The sequence below is a fragment of the Chionomys nivalis genome, chromosome 2, assembly GCF_950005125.1.
Source record: "Chionomys nivalis chromosome 2, mChiNiv1.1, whole genome shotgun sequence".
In the NCBI taxonomy this organism is placed as follows: Eukaryota; Metazoa; Chordata; class Mammalia; order Rodentia; family Cricetidae; genus Chionomys; species Chionomys nivalis.
The window spans coordinates 75,399,081-75,409,679 of record NC_080087.1 but is presented as its reverse complement, the minus strand read 5'-3'; the positions used below and the strand labels follow the sequence as shown (position 1 = coordinate 75,409,679).

Sequence of the window (10,599 nt, the reverse complement as noted above, 5' to 3'; positions counted from 1 at the left end):
GTTAGATCAATATGTAAGAGCTAGCCAATAAAAGGCTAGACTAATGGGCCAGGCAGTGTTTAAAAGAATACAGTTTCCATGTAATTAATTCAGGTAAAGCCGTGCAGGTAGCTGGGAGCCAGGACGCAGCCCGCCCCGCCGCTCCATCAACTATCCTGGTCTGTAGAAGGTCATAATATCTCTTTGAAGTGTGCAATAACTCTAACTTTCTCCATAAAAGACCATTGTTACTACTACTCAGGATATAAAGCCAAACCCTGCATTATTTTTTTTACTCTTTCACAACGGAGATTTTATTGGTTGAGGCATAAAGTACACAGACATTTCAATTCTTAAAACATGTACCCAAACTCTGAGGAGTCATACATTGTGTTCACGTACCCAAAAGAGCCATGTGTTGTTTCTCTTTGAACTTATTCCAAGTGATGCTCCATCCCCAAGCTTGGCAAGTCTTCCTCCCCAAGACCTCACATAATAATAAATTGCTCACAATCCTCAACTCCACTGACTCACCATTTTATGCCACACACAGGCACACTCTAAAGTTCAATGTTTCACAGCACATTGTTACACTTGTTAGGAAAACGGACTGCCATGGGCACAGTCCTGACAGGACAAGGACCGAGGAGTGGGCTTTTAGCCAACAGTTCTATGACGACACCGGATATAACGGAAAATATTCCAGACACAAATGCACGACCGAGACTCCAAATTACCACTTAGTATATGCTTTGTGTTGTAGGATATAAAACTAGCCCCCTCTACGGAATGTTATGGTGACCCCCGAGACAGTCACAGCCTCTCCTGTTTCAGTATCCTGCTATTTTCTGGTTGTACCAAAAAATAAACAACCAGGAAGTGATTTAACCTCTTAAAAAATCATTTACACTTAAAAAATGAGATGAAGCAGGATTTCTCCCCACCTTTAAAAATGTTTCTAGAGCTACTAAAAAACTCGCATTTACAAAATAGTTGATAAAAATATTCCTCTGGATTGTACAAGAAGGGAGGCGGGGACACTGACATGATGGATGATTAGTCGGACTTGGCTTCTTTCTCTTCTCCTTCAGAGACTGGACTCTGGTTTTCCGTCTCTCCATTCTCTGCGGGCAGATCCGTGGTTTGCTGGTCGGCCACTTCAGCTTGTTTGTCCTTTGCTCCCTGCTTCCCTTTCGCTTGCACTTTTTTATCCGATGACTTATCCTTTCCCGCGGCCTTTTTCGGCTTCCCGTCCACCTTGGCAGGGGCGGGCTTGGCCCACAGCCTCGCAGAGCGAGAGGCGCTTGGGCTCCGCCTTCGCCGCTCCATCCGCGCTAACCTTCCTCTTGGGTGTCGTGGCGGCGCTGGATGGGAGGCGCGTGAGAGGCCAAACCTGTCACGGAGCCGCCGCCGCATGGACTCCAGAGATTATTTCTCTATGTAGTTCGATGAAGTCTGATGAGAGACAGATGCTACAGTTGTGTGAAATCGGTTAGTCTCTGAGCAGAGAGAGCGCTGTGTTAGATGCAGGATCTATTGGAAGGGACAAAGCAAAGCCCTGTCCTTCACCTTCCAGAAGTGACAGAGGCACACCAGGAAACACGTGATTTCCTGTCCAATACATGGGCTTCAGAGTCCTAGAATTCTGCAGAAATTGTCCAGAGGCGGATGGCTTAGTTCTAGAGTCAAACCTAACTGTCCATTGGTTTTCATGTCCTAGACAATATGTCCCATTGAGCTGAAGATGACCAAGACTAACATTTGTGAAGAACAGTTCCTCCCCATTCCACAGACACCTGAGAAGGCCTCCAAGGTGGAAACACCAGACACCTGGCTGTAGACAGATAGCTTGTCACATCTACCATCCACAGCCACTATGTTTTTATGTCTCAGTTTCTCAGTGTAACACACATCACAAATGAATGTTGCAATATCTATAATGTGGCTTTAACTATGAACAAGGCCCTGGCACTGGGACAGCACAGCTGTCCAGATCAGCAGCTTCTGTTACTATTTACCTGCAGGAGACAATTTGCTACACTTAATCCCTGAGGACACGGAGTCATTGGGACCACCTGCGTCTTCTATTCCTCCCCTGGGGGACTCTGACATTCCTGTAAAGTATCATAAGCCCATCAAAACAGTTGGTTAAGGGCCTAGACACCCGCGCAGCTGTGCTCTCCATGCTGAGACTCAGGAGGACATGCCCAGGTGGCCCAGCCTAATTGTGGCTCTCTTGGTAGTGCACTTGCTGGTTCCATGAGCTAGGAGATTCAGGCAGCTGATCAATCATTCTTCTCTGTTTGGGTCTAGCCGGTGAGATTCTAACCTTTCCCACACTCCCCGGCTCACCTAGAGTCAGGATTCTAGGACAATGATCTGGAACCAGGACTTCCAATGGTTCCCCGCTCTAATATGATTCCGTGTTTCCCATAGCCAAACCCTTCCTGAGTCCCAAGGTCTTTCTTTCTGTTGAGACCCAAACCATCAGGACTTGTTCTGATCCTGTGACTGTGTTACTCCACCACACATCCTGCTTTCGGCAGGGTGAATTCACACCAAAGCTTCTGATATTGCCGTTTGTCCAGACTGGGTGTGCCCTGCACTAAATACCCAAACCCCAACAAGACCAAAAATTACTGAGAGGTATTAAGGACAGTCCAGAGCTGACATTCCTGTGTGTGTAAAGTTGACACAACCCCACATGCTACCAGGAGGGCACGAAGAACCACAGACTGTTTACATGGTGATGTACATGTGTTCCTTCAGTTTCAACCTCAGTATTTCAGGTTTGTAGGGTGTAAAGCCTTGTGTCCCTGTGGGTGGTATTCCTGAGCAGCAGAGACCATTAGTACACATTGTCACTCTGCCAGTGTGTGCGGGCCCCAGCACTCTAAGATAGGTAGCTATTGCACACTGTTCTAATTCGTGGCTGTTAGCCACAGTTACCACTTTATATCAGTGAAATGTCTCAGTATTCTCTGGTAGATGAAGAACAGATGGATGGTTTCCCTTCTGCTGCATTGTGGAATCGTGATTCTGTAGTGAGCGGAGAAGTACAAGGATGGCGCTAAAATGTTAAGAGTGAGGCTAGCCGCTGGAGAGAAGGCTTATTGGGTAAGAGCACTGGCTGCTCCTTCAGAGGACTTGGGTTCAATTCCCGTCACCCGCATGGCTGCTCACCACCGCCTGTAACTACATTTCTAGGAGCTCTCACACCCTCTTCAGAGCTCTGCAGGTTCTGCAAGCGGACATGTACTACTCAGACACACATGCAGACAAAACACCCGTAAATACAGATAGACATTTAAAATGCTTTTAAAAAGTTAAGTAAAAGTGAGGGTAGAAGGGAAGAAAGAGGCATCATGTTCCCTTTGCATATGGTGGAAAGCTGTGCCCTGTGCTCTCAGCAGTTGTGTCCATCCTCAGTCTCCATATGTGATTAACTGGATTCCAGTCCACCCCTGACTTCACCTTCTGGATGCCAGTCTGCCTTCCAGTTCATGGCAACTTGAGCTTTGAGGGGACAGAATTTATGTATGTGAGAGTGAGAACAAACATCTATGTGTGTTTACACATGTGTACATCAATGGATGAGGGAAAGATACTTCACGTATATGGAAGTTAAAGGAGATGAGGAAGTTGGCTCTCTCCCTCCACCGTAGGCTCTAGGAATTGACTTAGCAACACTACCTTGACACAACTGCCTTTACCCACTGAGTCATCTCAGTGGCCACGCAGGTCTAAATTTTGACAGTCACCTTGCCATAGTTGGGAACAAGAGTATTCAGAATATAATGGACAAAGGTGAGAACTCGGAGTAGGCTTTCCCCTCTCCTTCCACGTCCCATTCACTCAGAACTTCCTGCTGATGAGCCTCTGTCTCCCTCTGCCCCATCTACACCAACACAAGCGCATAACCTGAGTCCCCTCTCAAGCTCTTATCTTAGAAGACTCCAGCCATTCCCTATGTTCATCCCCACTGCCAAGTCATGGTCTCGGCACCTTTATGTTAGGACACAGGTCTGCCGCTTTAGGCCAGATTCGCACAGCCTTAGTCAGGCCACACCTCCTGCAGCTCCTCTAGGGCAGAGAGTAGGAGCTGTCTGTGCTGTGACCTGACAACTCTCAGTTTACAACACCTGGTTCCTCCATGATCCTTGTCACATTCACTACACTGAACAAAATGCATGGTGAGAAACTCCACCTGCCCCTGTAAGGTTAGAAAGGATCAGACCTTTCCTCTGCTCCGAGATGCAGGAGAAGACTGCTCAATGGTGTTGCCCAGAAATGGAGAGTGCTCTCCGAAGAGGCTTCTTGGCCTCCCTCCAAGACCAGCCTCACGGAAGCTGTTTCTTGTTCTCTCACTCCTCCCACCTCTCTCCCTCTCTCTTATTTCTACTCTTTTTCAAATGCTTTTAAAAGTGTTTTTGTCTTTTTATTTATTCTTTGTTCTTTGTGTCTTTCACATAGCATCTTGATCTCATTCGCCTCCCTGCCCCTGCTAATTCAGTCTCTACCCTTGCAACCTCCCTCCTAACATAAAATAAAATTTAAGAGAAAAAAAAAGGGGGGGTGATAAAAGAAAAGGAAAAGAAATAAAGAAAAATCTCATTCTGGAAGCTGTAGTGTAACACAGTGAGTCACTCACTATATCCCTTTATCCATACATCTTTACTTGCAAGTGTTCGTTTCAAAGAGTCATTGGTCTGGTTCAAGGCCTCTGGTTTCTGCTATGCTCCTCTTGGGTATCCTGCTGTGGCCCTGTGGCTTTGGGTCTGCAGGATGTACCCCTCCACATGCTCCAGCAGATCATAGATAGGGTAGATGTTGGGGTGGGCCAACATTCTGGTTGTAGACCCAGGTAGTTGCAGGGTTCGTCAACAGGCCAGTTCTCCCCACACCTGCACCATCAAAGTCAGCTCTACTGTATTGCCCAGGTGAGGCTCAAGGATCACACTACTGCTGCAGCTGGTGATGGGCAAGGGACAGCTCTTCTGCTCTCATGACCTCAGGCAGCTCTCCCACCCACCATAGGCCGGAAGGGGGGAAACAATTCTCCTTTGCCCCAGACACCATATAACAGATGAGGGGCGGGGCCAGTCTCCCATGCTCAAATTCTCCAGGCAGCTCACCCACACTCTCATCAACAGGATCTACTGTGCTGCCCAGAGAGGGTACGGAGCCTGATTCCACGAGTGCTGCAGCTGGTAAAGGGGAGGGTCAGCTCCCTTGTCTGCTGCGGTTGGCAGAGGTGAGGGGTTAGAGCATCATTCCCTCGCCCTCACTACCACACTGCAGGTGAGAAAGGCAATTTCAACTGTCTCACTCTCATGCCCTCAGGGCTGACTCACCTGAACCCCTGTTTACAGGGTCAGATCTGTTAGAAGTATTTTTAAAGAGTTTTCTACATGCTTATTTTATTTGCATCATCTTACCCACCCCCCAATTCTACCTCCAGCCCCATGTTTTCCATTCCTTCTCATCTTCATGACCTCTCCTTTAGAACTCTTACTCTTTGTGGATTTCACATCATGCATTCTGATCCCACTTATCTCCCTGTCTCCTCACATCCACTCGTGGCCCTTGCGAGCATCCCCCAAAACAAAACTAATTTTTTTTTTGTGGAGTATATATATTTTTTATTGAAAAAATTTCCGCCTCCTCCCTGCCTCCCTTTTCCCTCTCCTCTCCCAACTCCCCACCCCCCACTCTACTCCCCCTCCCTCTCCAGTCCAAAGAGCAGTCAGGGTTCCCTGCCCTGTGGGAAGTCCAAGGTCCTCCCCCCTCCATCCAGGTCTAGGAAGGTTAGCATCCAAACAGGCTAGGCTCCCACAAAGTCAGTACATTCAGTAGGATCAAAACCCAGTGCCATTGTCCTTGGCTTCTCAGCAGCCCTCATTGTCCACCATGTTCAGAGAGTCCGGTTTTATCCCATGCTTTTTCATTCCCAGTCCAGCTGGCCTTGGTGAGCTCCCAATAGATCAGCCCAAACTAAATTTAAAAGAAAGCTCAAAAACAAATAAAACAAGAACAAAAACTAATCTTGTTGTGGAAACTGCAGTGTGACCCATTTAATCACACAGTTTTCCCTTAATTCCATTCATCTTTACTAGTGCTCATTGCCTTGGGTCATTGGTCTGTCTTAAGGCCTCTGGTTTCTGCTACACTATGATAGTGGACTCTCACTGAGGCTCCTCTTGGATTGCCTGTTGTTGTCCTATGTCATGGAGATACTGCTGCTTTGGATCTGTAGGGTTGTCCCCTTCACATGCTCCAAGCTCATAGATTCAGTGGATGCTGGGGTGGGCCAACTCATAGCCCTGGTTCTGGGCCTAGGTGGTAGCTGGGTTTTTCAGCTCACTAGCTTTCCCTCATGGTCACTACACAGGAAAGCTTTCCAGCACTGCCTCAGCTAGCTCACCCAATGCAGCCTACAGGAATGAGTGGGGCCTATTCTGTTCTCAGGCCCTTGGATCAGGGGCCCTCCCTCACTCACATCATCAGGGTCAACTCTATTGTTTTTCCCAGGCAGAGTAAAGGGACCTCTCTTCTGACTGCTATAGGGAACATATGGGGTTTGGTGGTGTAGCACAGAAGTTTTTGTTCCACCCAGTCCCATAGCCATTCAGTCCCAAAGAAACACACAGAGGCTTATATTAATTATAAACTGTTTGGCCTATTAGCTCAGGCTTATTATTAACTAGCTCTTAAAACTTAAATTAACCCATAATTCTTGTCTGTGTTTAGCCACATGGCTTGATACCTTTTCTCAGTAAGGCATTCTCATCTTGCTTCCTCTGTGTCTGGCTGGTAACTATGTCTTTGTCTTCCCTCTTCCCAGAATTGCCCTAGCCTGGTCGCCCCTCCTATATTTCCTGCCTGGCTACTGGCCAATCAGCATTTCATTGAACTAATACTAGTGACAAATCTTTACAGTGTACAAGAGTATTATGCCACAGCATGATGGGGTCAGCTCTCCTGTCTTCAGGCACTCAGGCCTGACTCGCCTGTGTCCCTGACAACAGGGTCAGCTCTAAGGTACTGCCCAGGTGTACTGGAGAACCCACTCTCCTGTGTGCTGCAGCTGATGTGGAATATGGCTAAGTGTCTCAGTCTCATACACTGGGGCCAGCTCTCTCAGTTGCCACAGGTAGAAAGGGGCTGAGGGGGAAGGGCATCTTTTTTTCACCCATGCCATCACATGGCAGATGAGAGGAGGTCAGCTCTCCTGCTCTCATGTTCTCAGGGTCAGATCACCTGTATCCCCGACCACAGGGTCAGCTCTCCTACACTTTCCAGGTGAGGTGCATGCCTATCATGAGGGTTGAGGCCATTTCTCCCGGGCACAGAGGTGAGTTCTCCCTGATGGGTAGAGCCAACTCTCCTGTTACAGTATCCAGAAAGAGGCAGGGTCAACCATCTCAGGGCCAATGAATGGCAAAGCTGGCTCAACAAAGCATGGTTCCAACACAGGCCACCACCAGATCACCATGGCCCCTGCAGCAACATGGCCTCCAGGTATCAACATGCTCCCAGGTGGCCATCTAGACTCTGAGCACAAAGCCCTCAGTGGCAACTGGAGCCAGACACAAGCCCAGCCCTAACCTCTGCAGGGCCACGGACCCTGAATGACATGGCCCCTGCAACAACATGGCCCTTGTTCATCAATATGACCCCAGGTGGTGGGCCAAACTTCAAGCATCAGCATGGCCTTTCATGGTCTAAGAAGCCACAGACATCAACACAGACCCAGGCTGCAGTAGGGCCATAGACCCAGACATGGCCTTCTGCAGAAGCCCTGGTTCAGATGATACCATGGCCCAGCTGAGAGCCCTGGCCACCCAAATCAGCCTGGCCCTGCCAGCAACACAACCTTTGGACACTAACATGGTCTTAGGTTGCAGCCAAGACAGTGGGTATGGCAGCAACATGGGCCAGGGACATCAACACAGACCCCAACCACTGCAAGACCATGGACTCAGACATGGTCTTTGGCAACAGTCCGGGCCATGTTGTCATGACTTCTTTAATTTTTATTATTACATAATATTTATAATAAATAAGTAAATATCATCAACTGGGTCCATTTAGTGTTACTCATCTCTGTATGTGTTTACATCTGACCACTTGGGTTTGGTGACCTACAGGGGGACTCATCCTTGGAGAATACCGGTTCTCCCTACTCAGTACTCAATAATTGCCTGTAGCTCTTGATTTAGGGTTGGAACCTCATGAGATTTCTCCATCCATGCCACCATGTCAATTGGTGCTGTCATTTTCAGGTCTGTTTAGGTGGCCATATGGTTCATATTTCCTGGGTGCAGCTATCCTGTCATATTTAGAAAACACAATCTCATGTAAGATGCTATGGTTCTCTGGCTCTTAAATTCTTTCTACATCTTCTTCTATGATGTTCCCTGGGCCTCAAACCAGGGAGTTGCATTATATAGATTATCAACTCATGAAACCCATGGTGTTTCATTGTTCTTGCCATTTGGACAAGTTTTGGGGTTTCTTTGGTAGTTTCCATAAGTGCAAAAAACAAACTTCTTTGATGATGGTGAGAACAACACTTGTTTGTGGCTTTATCTACCCCAGGACGGGTTATATCCTCAGTCTCAGGTTCAGGTATTAATGTTACCGTGTTCTTGTCCTGCACTAGGTTGTGTGTAACAGTGCTGTGTAGACAACAGAGAGAAACTTGCCCTGTGTGGGACCTCTGACCCTTGTAAGGGCCTGTTTCCATGAGTGTTGGTCACTAACCTCCCTGCCAACCAGAACCTGAAGAATATACATGGCAAGGTTGACCACAGTCATATGCAAGAAGATCTGAGTGTTCAGAGATAGTGGGGATGCATTGCAGACTTTTTGATCTGTGAACTGAGCTACAGAACTTGATGGTAGACAGACCAAATGTGTCTTTGTAGGATGAAGTGCTATGTCCCTCCAAATATACTGACCTCCTATCCTCAACGTGAGCTAAAACCCTCCAAGGCTTTTCTGTCTAAGGCTGTCCTAGAGATAGATGGTGATGAGAGTTCCATTGCACTTCTCTTGGAAGCCTTACAACCTGTCCTAAGGACTTGATGTGTGAGCAGACACTTCAACCAGGATACCAGGAACAGACCTCCTTTCACCTCAGTGGTCCAACTGGACCACAACTAAGCCATGCTGCTAGGATGTTTCATGATGACTGACATGAGCCACTAGTCCCCTAAGGATGAAGAATGACTCTAAGAATGATCTAGAAATATGAAGGGTCAGGACAAGGTTTCCAGCAGAACTTCCTCTAACCATGGGTATTAATACCCTTTCTCTTAGACACATTGACCATGTAGACATCTGTCCTGAAGTTCATGTGAATATTGATTATCTGACCTATAGAAACTAGAAGAAAAACTTGCTAAAAATAACCTGATGGACCAGGTTGTACAACAGGTATGTTGGTTAGTTTGTGTCACCTGACACAAGCTAGAAATACCTGAAGAACATCTAGAAATTTCTTCCATTAGCTTGTTCTGAGGATGCATATATACAGCACTAACTTAATTATTGATTGAAGTGTGAAGGTACAATCCACTGTGGGTGGTAACCCTTGGCCTACTCAGTACCCAGTGGGAACTGTAATAGTATATTACTTGTATTTTGATAAATAAATTTTGCCTGATGACCAGAGGCAAAGCTAAGGCCACTAGAGGTCAGGCAATGGTGACACATACCTTCAATCCCAGGATTTGGGAGACAGAGTCAGATGGATTTCTGTGAATTTAAGGCCATCCTGGGCTACACAAGATCAATGCGGAAACAAATCCAGGTAGTGGTGGCTCACACCTTTAATCCCAATGTTTGGGAGCCACACACCTTTAATCCCAACACTAGAGGGAATATAAAATTGGAGGAGAGAGAGGCTTTGTCTGGTTAGTTTGCAGTTGACCATCTTTGGTAGAAGTAAGGCTTCTCTAGTGACTTGGTTATCTTGCTTTTCTGGTTTTCGGGTTGAACCCCAATTTTTTGTCTCTGGGTTTTTATTATTAATGCTACATTTGATGCCTTACATTTGAGGTAAAAATTCACAAAAAAAATACTTGCCTGAGGCTTTTTAGCAACCAACAAAGGCTAGGGCTGCACATGAGGCTTTCGCCAGAGCTGCACATGGGGCCCCAGCTCCACCCAGCTCTACTTTCTTTTCTTCTCCCCCACTCAGCACCCTTCTTGGACTGCTGCCAAACTAAGTAACTGCCTTGAAATCCAGTCAGGTTTTTAATGTTCTATGCAACCTCACATTTTCGTCAACATCATTGGTAGATTTGAACTCTTAAGGAGGGGAATTGATTAAAGAGAGAGTTTTCCCACATTAAAAATGGGGGGAAAGCATTACAATGGAGAGATTTGGGTCTCTGTATGATGATATACTAGACAGTTTGACAATGGAATGAATAAATGAGAGGATATCTAATTTAGATGGGATTTATGTAATGTCAATTGTAAACATAGTCAGCATTATGGTTTTTGTCTTATCATTAAACAAGTTGATTAATCTGGTAGCTAAGATATAGGTCTTAGAAAAATCTAATAAAACAGATCACAGAGTGATTCAAATCCAGACAGAAGAATTTA

At 46.6% G+C, this 10,599-nt stretch overlaps 1 pseudogene; it reads right to left on the bottom strand.

Moving 5' to 3' along the window:
• Positions 1–1,035: 1,035 nt before the first annotated feature.
• Positions 1,036–3,748, bottom strand: LOC130868609 (non-histone chromosomal protein HMG-14-like; annotated as a pseudogene).
• Between the last annotated feature and the right edge of the window lie 6,851 nt (positions 3,749–10,599).